Raw genomic sequence first — 12496 nt, forward strand, 5'->3', positions numbered from 1 at the left:
GGGGACATGAAGCAAGTTGGACTATTGGTCACACTCCAGAACAGGCCATCGCTGTGTGTGATGGATAATTTCACATAGCAGCTTGGCTGGCCTATAAGCCCAGACCTCCATCTGTTGGATCAAATGCCAGTCTGGTTGCTATGGTGGAAGTATTTGAAGTGAGATTAGCATATAACTTAACAAGCCCTTGAATAAAAAGACTGGCCTTTACAATGCAGATGGGCCTCACTTGACCAGTTTGGGCCTCCAGAGGAAAGCCTGAGGTTTTATGACACAAGCACATCACTGCCAGCCATTTTGCTCAGCAGTCGGCTGAGTTCCCAGCTCACTGGTGTGCAGACTTCAGGTTGCAACATCAACTATTGTCTTAATCTCCAGCCTGTGGGTCCTGCCTAACAGACTTTCCACTCACCAACCCATGATTTCCTGAGCCACTTTCTTGGATGACTGGTTCCAGTCCACTATGTATACCTAAAGATGCTGATACCCAAGACCCTTAAGAAAATGTGGTATTTCTATGTAAGTCACCTGTATGCTTCCATACACTGACTGACCTCATTTGGTAAAACAATGTGAACACAGTATAAGTGATTCTCACTGTAAAGCATAGGGACTAATAACAGGAAGTCTTAAGTGTTAGTACAGTTGTAATGCTTTCCCTGCATATGTTTAAGCTCCAGTTGGTCAGACGTGGAGGACTCCGACCACCGGCTGTATACATCCCTTATCGGTACTGTTTCTCTGCTGAGTCCTAATCAACTACTGGTCATTCTGCTCTCCCAGCTGAAATGACTATGTTTATCCTTTTTGCCAAGAGAGACCTTCTGGAATGTAAAGCCAGCGCCCAATCCAAAATGGAAAGAAAGCATCAGAAGTCCAGCAAGTCTATGGCTCTGCCTTCCCCCAATACACAAGTCTTTGAGGACCCAGTTGCAACTTGGAGGGTGGGCTTTAGCTTCAGAGAGGTGAGATCCACTCAACTGAAGCATCCTTTATTTCTTCATGTCAAGGCCACAGGCTGGAGGCCAGACTGCCCCTGGCCCTAGGAATGTTTTGCATTCCTTAGAAGCCTCTTAGTTTTGGTGAATTCTCTGGGATTCTCTGTTGTTAAGAGACACCCAGAGCTGGACAGATAGCCCTTGTGTGTATGTGAGTGATCTGTATTCCCTGAGGGTCCTTGTCTCTCCGTCTGGGAGGTCTCTGCTTCCTTTGACGGCTTCACATCCTGGCTTGAAAGAAGATCCTGGTTACTGTGTCTCTGTGGCAGAGGCTTCCCATTCTCAGAAACTAGGGTTCCCAGGCAACCCCAGGCTCTTTGTAGGGAAGTGGACAATTCCCTCTGATGATTTCTGTGAAGAGCCGTGTCCTACTGTAATCCTTCCTGCCCTTGAACTGTGTCCTGTGGCTCCCTGAGCCCAGTGGTTTATAGAAGGAATAAAAATATGAAGCCATTTTCTGCTGTGACTAAGACAAATTCTGTGGAAATGTAGTAGGCTGAGGAGTCATGCAGCTGCCCTGTCTGCATCTTCTCTTTGTTATGCAGCAATCCACAGCACTGACAACCTAGATAATAGCATTTAACACCCCCCACCCCAGCTGCCGGAGCCCTCCAGGAGCCCACCTCTCTGAGGGGGAAGGAGGCAGAAGTATGGATGCCTAGTGAGGCTCAAGTGTGAAGTAGTGGTTTGGAGGATGGAGGTAGGGAGCTCAGATGGTGTTGGGCAGGAGCTTGGAAGGCAGGGGAAGCCTTGGAAAGCTAAGGCAATCCTTTCCTTCCTGAGCCGTCTAACTTGTGCTCTTGGATGAAGATACCTTCTCCCTCAATCAGAATCAGGAAGACAAGAAGATGAGAAGGAAGGGCAGCTAACAAAGGTGTTCTCCAAAGGAGACTTCAGGCCAGCCCTCCCCCCCAAAACAACTTCCCCCCCCAAAAAAAAAACATCAAACAACAAAAAAGAACAAGTTGAATTTTTGAATTAAAATTAGTTATTGACTTCCCTTGTCCCTTGGCAGATGGCTTTGTGTGGTCCTCAAGGTCTCCACCATGAGATTCAGAGCAAGCGCCTTTTCTGAGCAGTTGTTCAAGAACTTAAGTGTGATCCCAAAGGAACTTCTGTGGCTGGTGACCGCACCTGATTTGCTGGAGTCCCCTGTCACACATCACTGCCAGGGCTATTTGCTTAGGTGTGGTCCTTGAGTGAGGACATTGTATTCTCAAATGTGAAGTCATTTTCTGCTGTGAAGGATTTGGGAACAACTGTTGGTTCCACCTTCCTCTTCCTCCAGAACTAAAGGGAGGAAGGGCTCCCAGGCAGTTCTCTCTGCTCTCAGCAGTACTTCCAGCCATGTGACCTGGTAAAGGCTCCTGGGAAAACTCAGTGCTAACTAGCATTAAGGAGTTATATGGCTTGAGGTACAAAGGCAATTCCAAAGCATTGCCACTAAAACTAAAACAAAACAAAAAACAAAACAAAAACAAAACAAAACATGCTCAAGTCGTCGAGAAGGCAGTTGTGGGTGTGCCATTGGAATTTATGTCCATTTGGGGGATAAACAATCACTTCCAGTCAGACTCTGATATGAGTTGAGAGTTTCGTATCAGCCCAGAGTTGTTAATTGCACTTTAACAGATGGAGTTGCTGAAAACCATTTGACAGAGAAAAGGTGGCTTGGTGGAATGCTGACTTTTGGAGCAATTACCTGAAATCCAAGAGCAAGCCCTCACAAAACCTCCTGCACATTCAGAGCATACAATGTCCTCACTCAAGGACCACACCTAAGCAAATAGCCCTGGCAGTGATGTGTGACAGGGGACTCCAGCAAATCAGGTGTGGTCACCAGCCATAGAAGTTCCTCTGGGATCACACTTAAGTTCTTGAACAACTGCTCGGAAAAGGTGCTTTCTCTGAATCTCATGGTGGAGACGTTGAGAACCACACAAAGCCATCTGCCAAGGGACAAGGGAAATCAATAACTAACTTTAATTCAAAAATCCAACTTGTTCTTTTTTTGTTGTTTAATGTTTGTTTGTTTGTTTGTTGAGACAGGTCTCTGTGTAGTCTTGGCAGTCCTGGGACTCACTCTGTAGACCAGGCTGGCTTCAAACTCAGAAATCCACCTGCCTGTGCTTCCTCTGCCTCCCAAGTACTGGAATTAAAAGCCTGTGCCACCACCACCTTGCCCAACTTATTCTAAGGTAACAGCCTTGAAAATGGTTCTCAGAGCTGAAAATGGTTCTCAGAGCCAAGCACAGTGATGTACTCCCACCATCCCAGGACTTGGGAGGTGGAGGTAAGAAGGCCATCCTCTGCTACATAGTCAGAGTGAGTTCCAGGCCAGCCTGAGCTATATGAGACCTCGTCTCAGAAAAGCAGGGTGCGTGGGTAAGATGGCAGGAAAGGTACATGCCCCTAAGCCTAATGACCTATGTCCTGGGACCCACAGGATACAGAGACCCAACTCGCATCTGTTGTCCTCTGACCTCCATGAGTGGGTGGTAGAAACACACATACACACACACACATACACACACACACACACACACACTAAATAAATGTGAAATTAAAAACTTACAAAGAAAGAAAAAAAGTAAAGTGATTTTCCTCTTAAATCATTCATATGAAAATCTATTCACCTATGTCTCAGAATTAATGTATCTAAATTATATCTCAGCACATGAGGCCCTGAACAGAGGGACAAAGATGATTTCCCAGTTTCCTTATAACAGAACTGGGTGCCCAGATGCCTGGAGCCAGCCTAGAGCAGGGCAGGTCCAAGGTGGCAGCCTTACCTTGGACTGTGCTGTGGGTTTTAGCAGATCCCAGGACACCTTAAACTCCTCCACTTACAAATCAAGCCGAAGTTCTCTTCTGGGCTCCTGCTTGAAAGAGTGGGTCAGAAGTTTTTCTGTTCACCTTTTTTATAGACCCCACAAATCACCATGGACTGTGACGCTTCCTAAAGATATCCCAAAAGCCACATGCTGTAAGAATGGGCCCTTCACCACCTCCTTGCAGGAATTTCTCAAAGCACCCTTTGCTATGGTACTTCAGATTTCTGTGAGGCCTCAGCCCCTGAGACCTAAAAGGGTCTTTCAATCCTCACTCCTGGAGGTAAAAATGTGCTCCCCAGTATGGTGCCACCAGAGGTTGAACCCCAATCTCACACTATCCATGCCTCACCTGGAATGGAGCTGGGACTTCTGAGAGTCTGTGTGTTTCTTGAATCTGCTAAGTGAAAGGAAACCAAGAGCATCCTGGGTACTGACACAACCTCATGAGGCCCAGATGCTCAGCAGCTGAGGGAAGGGCATTCCTCAGGGAGCCCAAGATGAAGACATGGAACACAGAGAGGGGTATGTGCGGGTTGGGGGGGGGCATACTGAGGGCCTAAGAAAATCTGGAAAAATCAGTCAAGACCTGAAGGAGGCGAGGGGTCAGCCTGGCAGTGTCTGGAGAAGAGACTTAGGGACAAAGGAACACCAAGTGCAAAGACTGAAAGCCATGTTCAGTGTGACCAGAACAGACAGGTGGGAGATGGGGGCCAGGGATGGTAAGAGAAAGCTAGGGAGGCAAGATCAACTGGGAAGGAGCTGTCACACTGGCCACATGTCACATGTATTGCACCACCATTTTTGTGAAGCCTTATTGAAGACAGTACTCTAAGATGTTTAATAAAGACCAAGGTTCTTTTTCTTTATAATCCACTACCTTTAAAGCACGTTGACACACTGTTGTGATCTCAAATTGGCGGCTAGTGCCCCAGACATTGCACATTATATCTGCACAAGACAAGAAGGCAAGGGAGACAGCTCGTCTTTCTACTAAGAAAACTAAAGTTTTCTCCACCCTCCCCTCAAGTCCCTTCTTCCCTGAATTCCTTCTCCTCTAGATGCCCAAAAGTGAGTGTGGAGACCACTTCTAAGTTCAAAGTAACTAAGAAAGCCATGATGCGGATTATCCAGATTGACTGAAACTAGTTCCCCCCACCCCCGACGGTGGTACGTATTTTATGCCACAATCTAATACACACAGCTGAAGCATAGATAACAAAGCAGAACTTCTGCAAAATACAACATACGATGTATGCTGTACCCCGATATTTTATCAGTTACCTGTTACAACTCTAGCCAGTTCTTGCAGATTGGGTGTAGCACGAAAATACAGGCAGTTGTGATCCATCACTAGCTGGCTGCTGTGCCTAGTAGGTGGCCTTTGCTCCAATGTCTCTCCCTCCCTACCCCTCCTTCCTTCCCTCCATTCTTCATAGAAGACGGGGATGTTCTGTAGGAAACTGTGGGGAGCCACAGTCTCCATCGTAGTAAGAGGGAGCCAATACTGGGCAGCAGGGCGGCCCCTCCTACTTAAGGAACAGGAGTGTCTGTGAAAGGCAGTTTGTTCTCCAGAGGAAATATAAGCATTTAACCAGGGCCGCTGAAGACTGGAGCAACAGCAGCCCAGACTGGCAGCACATGTCAAACATTCAAGGAGGGTGCAGGACACCTGAGGCCTGTGTCCCAAGCCAGGTGACACGACAGGGTGAACTGGGGCAGAGAGCATGATTCATGCTGGAAAGCCCCAGGGAGACTTGCCCTCTGCACGGGCTGTTTACTTCTTCAGCTGGGCAGGGATGGATTGGAGAAGTTGGGAGTTACGGTGGAATTTCGTGCATTTGGTGGGTCCAAACTTTTAGGAGCACACAACTAATGATCTCAGTTCTGATGATGCCCAGCATTTGGGCTGTGGAAAGAAACATGTATTCCAACAGGTCACCCACCACAGGAAACCCGGGTTGGCAGAGAATGGATCACTCTCTAGGAATACAAGCAAAGGCTAAGTTGAAGAGAGACTGCGGTCTGGCCATCGTTAGCCTGCTGCAGGAAGGGAAATAGGTACAGAGAGTCTGTGACACAGGAAGTAAAGGGCAGAGCACAATCTCTTTGCCATCTCTTCACCAGCCATAATTGGCAGTGCACTGAATTGGGCTTCATAGACTCTAATGCCGCCTGTTTTCAAATATGTGAGTGCCCACACTTTTAGAAGACCCATTCCATACTCTAAAATGGCCCTGTGACTCTAAGCGGGTTAGAAACCAGGAGCTGAGCTGAGCTGAGACGATTTACGGTGCAGGGGAGGGCAAGAGGTCCTGAGGTCAGGACTGGGAACCATGAAATAAAACAGCCAACAAAGCTCCCTTGCCTCACAGCTGCCCATCTTCCCTAAGCTCCCAGCCTATGGCCTGGGGCTCTGCCTCAGTGCTGGCCAATCTGCACAGAAGACTGCGACAGAGAGAGGAAGCTAACCTTTTTAATTCACCATCTCCGATTTCTTAATGCAGCTTTTAGAGAAGCCACAACTTTGCTTGCAGGTGCCACCTGAACAATAAATAAATGTCCCGGGCTTCACGCGCACGAACACACACACTCCACCCTCCCTAGGATGCGCACAGGCTCGGCAGTAGCGCCTGCGCAGAGGTCTTTGTTGAAACCCAAGTATCTGTGTAACCCAGGCTCCCTGGCCTCCGCCTGTAAACAGGCGGCCCCTGGGGGCCCAACCCTACTGCTTTCTCTGTGCATCGTGGGGTGCCCTCGAGGATTGGGGACTTAAGTGGCTCGCGGAACGCTTAATGCTGTCCATAAAGTTCGAACAAGAGAGCAAATGCTCGGGGTCTTCTTGAGGGGGATCATTATCAAGCACCCTGGAACGAAGAGAGGGGCTGATAGGCAATGCTGTTGACCAGAGAGAAGGGGCGTGCCCAGAGCGAAGAGGGGCGTGTTTGGGGGCGGGAAGAGGTGTGTCTAGGGTGGGCTGGGGCGGACTTGATCCCTGCAGCAGATGCAGGGCTCTGGAGTCTGTACCGGCACAATTCTGTTGCAGGCGAACTCTCTTGCTGGTGGCCTCTGGACCGCGCGATGACTGGACGGTGAGTGATGCTCAGACTGCAAAGGTAGTGGGCGTCCTTGGAGCACCCCACCCTCGACCCTGAGGCCGCGATCAGACAGGACGCTAGAGTCTGAGCACTTGTACCCCCAGCCGCAGTGCGCGAGTCGAGTCTCCTCCCCTTGCCAGCCTGGCGCACTGCGGGCTTCCAGCCAGGGCTGAGGGTGGCAGGGCTCCTAACATCTCCTAGGATGAGGCACTTTAGGGCTAAATCTTAGCAGGACACGTGAATCCAACGGCCGGCTACAGTTGTGCTCACCTCAGCCTCCTCAGCCAGCTTCCTAGAGAGAGGAGGCGGGAAGAGGGTTTCAGCAGGACCTTAAGATTTTAGCTGGAAAGCCAACGCTAGGATGATAACTCATCCAGACACTTGTTTCTCCATTGCTGTTGGTGAGGTGGGCCATAACCAAAAGGTTACACAATCTGCCACTCACTTCTAGTTTCAGGGCTAAACTCCACCTGTCTCCTGATTCTTAAGGGCTCCTCCTCTTTGAGTTCCCCATTCCCTCCTCAGCACGTGGCTATCTCTCTGAAGCCTGAAGCCCAATATCAACAGTGTTTGTTATGGATGAAGCCCTAAGATCATAGTTGTTTAACTGGTGATGAACTGCGGTTTGAAAATAGAAAGGGTTTGACAGGGTCATACAACCCTGTCAGGGTAAGCTTTGAGCCCAGACCCTTGGGAAGGTTGAGTTGTTAAACCTCAAGTATTATGTTGAAAATACTTGAAATTATCTTTATCATCATCATCATTATTATCATTATTATTATTAATGTGTGTATGAGACAAACAGACACACACACACGGGGTGGGGGAAGGGGTGGGGGAAGGGAGATCACATATGCATGTGTACCTGTCCATGCTGTGGGTCACGTGCATGCCCTGGTGCATGTGTGGAGGACAACTCAGTTGGAGTCATTTCTCCCTGTCCACTTTTCCATGACTTCTGAGGACTCGGCTTAGGTTCTCGGGCTTCGGCAGCAGGGACTTTACACATAGAGCTGCCTCGCCAGCCCCAGCCCTTGAAACTGTTTAAAAGCAACCTATCAGCAACTAGGAAATGGCTGCTGGCCTAAAGCTTTTGCAATTTCCCCAAACTTGTAGTTCCCTGAATCTCCTTCCTGCCTAAGGGATTTCCCCTGGGACATACCCTAAGATAGAATCGGAGCCCCACCCACCCCCTTGCTTGACCTTTGGGAGCAAAGATGGACTGTGGTATAGCCCCGTAACGGCAGTCCTAAGGAGAGGCTCAGGGACACTCTATACCAGCTGCCAATACAACTAACCAACTCAAGGCCTAGAGATGGCACAACAGTTGAGGTCACACACCAAGTCAGTGACAAAGAAAATCTCAGCCAGAATGTTTCTCTGAGTCGCAACAAACATTCTCAGCCTGGTATCTGGGGCAAGTGGACACAGGCATACTGATTGACTTACGGTTGTATGATCATCGGGGTGTGTGTGTGTTTGTATGTACACATGAGCACAATCACACACATTTTTCTTGTTCAGGGATGGAGGTGTTGTTTTCAGAGGAATCCATGTTCCAAGGGATTCTAAGACATAGCAACTGGTCTCCAGAGAAGCCTCTCATAGCATCTGCACATGGTGCACAGACTAAGCCAAAGGTCACATGCATATAGCAGATATTACGGTGTTGAGAACAACCTGGTAGCAGCTAGCACCAAGTAGTCAGAGGGTCTGCTCAGCTGGGCTGCATTCCTGGACCCAAACAATCTGAGTATCTGTTTGGCCCCAAACCATAGCTGGGAGGATTCCTGTTTCCATGAGTCGCCTCTTCAGTCGTTAGGGGGTGAGCCTGGATTGGAGTGGTAGGGACACAGGGCCAGGGAGTATGAGAATATTGCAAGAGGGGAAGAGAAACGGTTGGAAATTACTTTATTACCTCAGCTTACAGGAAAGAACACTGGAGGGCAGAAACCAGCAATCTGTCCAGCAGGTGTGTGGGTGGGGCCCTGCCTCTGGGCTGCAATTTACCTCAGGAAGTCACAAGGGAGGAGAGATAGCTGCAGAGGGGACAAGGACAAGGACCTGTGTCTTCACAAGAAGGGAAACATTGCCAGGGATGCCTACATGGCAGAACGGGTTCATATAAGGCCACCAGGACCAGAGGGGTCACATGGTAGAGGTGACCTGGCTAGGATAGTTGTCTTAGGAGGAATGGAGATTGTGATAGCTGTGCTTTGTCTGGCTTCCCTGGATCCCTGTCACCTCCAGCTGGCAGTGTACACATCCTCTCAGGGATTTCTCAACTGCTGGGACTGAGCAGCCTAGGACAGGAGTAGGAGGGGGTGTGGCCGAGTCAGAGGTGGGTAATGTCAGGGGACAGAAGAGAGGCCATTGCAATTGAACAGCAGGAGAGGGCAGCAGCTGCTAAGTGGCTGCCTGCGGTTAGTAGCAGGCTATCTAGGTGGCTATACAACTAAAGACAGACAGCCTGTGTCCAGCCGGATCCCCTCAGCAGACAGCTGGCTACTCTCTTGGGAAGCTCCGGCTCTGTGAGGGCTGACAGGTGCTGGAATGGCCTTTTAGAGGCTCATTGTTTTCAGTGTCTGGGCTCCTGTCCCCAGCATTAGGAGCAGGGACCACGGGCTTCTCAGTTGTGCAGGGCAGTGTAGCCTGCATCTGCCTCCCTTCTGGCCTAGCAGCCCTCCCTGTGGAGGCCCTTGGCTGTGTCTGGCCCTGTCTCCTTTGTCTTGCTACTCAAAGTACTTTATTTCTTAATTGGTTTGCATTGACAAATCGTGCCAGAAAAGGTTAGAACAGAGACTGCCAAGCTCTCTGGTTTCACTGACCAACTTAAATTTTACTGTAGATGTTGACCCATTGCCCATATTGCTAAGTGAGGACAGTACTGTCTACATTCACCACAGTTTGGGAAGGGCCCTCTATAGACTGAAAAGCAGGCTGCCCCTAGGCTCATAATAAAAGGCTGTTAGGTGCACGCGAGTCATTTCCTGAGTGTTCCACTAAAGTGGTATCCATCCCCTTACTCCTGCAGCTGATCCAGAGGGACTAGATCCCATAGTGATGTCAAGAAGCAGAGTGGCCTTTTGTGGAAAAAAAGGAAAGGGGGCCTGGACCTAGGAGTTGTAAAAGCTTCTGTGGCCTTTGTCACTCCACGGCAGGCTGTGTGCCAGCTGTCACTGCCTCTGAGTGCTGGCAGAACAGAGCAGTCACTGAAGCAGAAAGTCTGGACAACTCACCCATTGTCTGTTCATAGAGGGAAGGTAGCCAGGTATGCCATACTGCCTGAGGCTCCTCTGAGAGGCAGAGAGAGCATCTATCTGCCAGAGAAGTGAGCTCAGAGGCCTGAGCTGTGCTTGCTGGAGTGTAGGGGGCAAACAGGACCAGGACAAAGGCTGCTGGGGGAGGGGAACGGCCCTGCTGAATTGGCCTGTCCGGTTTTATCAGGGGCTGCTTTTCAGACTTGCCCGGGTGGCAGGCCAAGCCAGCTGTATCCTCTCCTCTCCTATTTCTACTAAGAAGCATCGATCTGCGCATTGAGTTTCTGATAAGATTATGATTGTGGGTTTTTATTGCAAATGAGTGAAAGTAGGCCATTGGCGAGGCTTGGGTTTAGACACCCTGTCCAGGGAACAGGGAGGTTCAGCCATTTCAAGAAAATGCCCCAAATAGAGAGACACTCCACTCTGCTTCCCAGCAGTAGTGGATGTACGCCCTCTTCATCCTCTTTCTCCCTGGCAGCAGTGGTCTCTAGGTCACCCTTAGGTACACTGCCACTCACTGAGATACTGTGGGCTTGAGAGTGGGTGACTGCAGGCTCCAATCAACCCCATGAAGGATCTTAAAGGCAAAACCATGCTCACATGTTACCAAACCCAGAGTCAGAACCTGTGCCCCAACTCAACGGTGGCCTCCCGTCTCAGTACACAGATTCAAAGACCCAAGTTGAAATGGAAAATTGAACTGGTGCGCACGCGCCTTTAATCCCAACACTCAGAAGGCAGAGGCAGGCAGCTCTCTTGAGCCTGAGGCCAGGCTGGTCTACAGAGCGGGTTTCAGGACAGCCAGGGCTGCTAGACAGAGAAACCATCTCAAAAAAAGAAAGTGAAAAACAGAAAAAGGGGGATTCATTCAATGTGACCACACTGGGAGGAGGGACAACAAAAGCCAGAGAACCCCACAAGTCTACATTACCTCCATGAAGTACAGTGGATATTTGAATAGAGGGTCGGGGATATACACTTCTAATTAGACCTGGTTAAGGTGTGGTCCTGCCCACCTTTGACCCAGCCTTGTCTGGGCTTCAGTTTGGTCCTGTAAGGTTGTGTAACCTGTATTAAGACTCTGTGAAATCTCTTTCTGAGAGATAAATTCCCTTCTGGTTCCCCTTTTCCTTCACAGTATGAGCTTTCTGGGGAAATTCCCATTTACTTGAGGTTCATTGTTTCAATAGTCCTCTAGGCAGATTGAAAGACAACGTAATGTATCTCTAGAATATCTTCATTTCTGCAAGGCTAGTTAAACAAATAAGGAGAGGGGAGTCTGTGGGACACCCCAAAGCTCAAACTCTGGAGCTCAGTGGAGATGGAGTATGTAGTGCCACTCAGGGAGGAAGTAGTTGACATCCAGGGAAGCCAGGAGACTCACTGAAGGCCAGGGAGCTGATGAGAGCTACTTAAATCATGTGCTGTCCCGGTACAGAGGCTGTTTTGCTAAGGACCCAAGTCTCCTCCCCCATGAGACCGATAACCTGTAGTTGCAACCTATAATTTTGAGAGCCTGTTTTGCTGAACTGGTGTTCCTTCCTCCCTCTGACTCCTCCCCCTGGTGCTCCTTCCTCCCTCTAACTCCTCCCCCTGGTGCTCCTTCCTCCCTCTAACTCCTCCCCTACTGCATCTTGATTATGCCTCCGTGTCCTCCTGCGATGCTGCGCCACACTCCTTCCCTGCCAAGCTTCTCTGTTTACCCTATAAGAAACCTGCCCCAGCTTCCATCCTGTCTCCTCTGAGGAGCTGATGCTGTGTCCTCAGGGAGCTGCTGAGGGGAAACAAGGGAAGAACAAGCACCAAGCCATCACTTGGCGCTCTGGTGGATGAACTCTCTGCCAGCTCCTTACTGTCACCCAAAGCAGTCCTCCTAAGTTTTGCCTGCATACAATTTTCATTTGAATAAGAGCTCTGCAGCAGAGGAAATGGCAAAGCCAATGGAGAGCAGTATTCTTATTGCAGAGAGGGAAAAATCAAGGCTCATAAGACAAAGCATGCATCTGCAGCCACCCAGGTCTTACTAGTTTCCAGCCCGGTACCCCACCCCATAGGAAGGCCTTTCTCTTACTAAGTAATCACTGCTTAACTTAAAGGAAATTCTACTTGCAGATGCTTCTACTGTGAAGTAAAAGAGAAGACAGAGAAGACGTATTCTTATTCTGAGGGAGAGTAAAGATACTGTATACTGAGGCAGGTCATTAGTCCTAGGCCACAAACTGTCTTGCAAGTGTGTGTTCCCTTTGGTCTCCCCCACTGTCTCTCTCTCTCTCTCTCTCTCTCTCTCTCTCTCTCTCTCTCTCTCT

The 12496-nt window shown here is 49.3% G+C and overlaps 1 protein-coding gene across 1 annotated transcript in view; it reads left to right on the plus strand.

The window, feature by feature from the left end:
* The first annotated feature begins 6829 nt into the window (after positions 1 to 6829).
* Positions 6830 to 12496, plus strand: part of Rassf4 (Ras association domain family member 4) — a 45016-nt gene continuing 39349 nt past the window's right edge. The window contains exon 1 of the mRNA XM_028753510.1: positions 6830 to 6921. The gene's annotated coding sequence lies outside the window, so the exon portion shown is untranslated. The remainder of the gene's footprint in view (positions 6922 to 12496) is intronic.

The sequence above is a fragment of the Grammomys surdaster genome, unplaced genomic scaffold (genome assembly GCF_004785775.1).
Source record: "Grammomys surdaster isolate TR1022 unplaced genomic scaffold, NIH_TR_1.0 125950, whole genome shotgun sequence".
Classification (NCBI taxonomy): Eukaryota; Metazoa; Chordata; class Mammalia; order Rodentia; family Muridae; genus Grammomys; species Grammomys surdaster.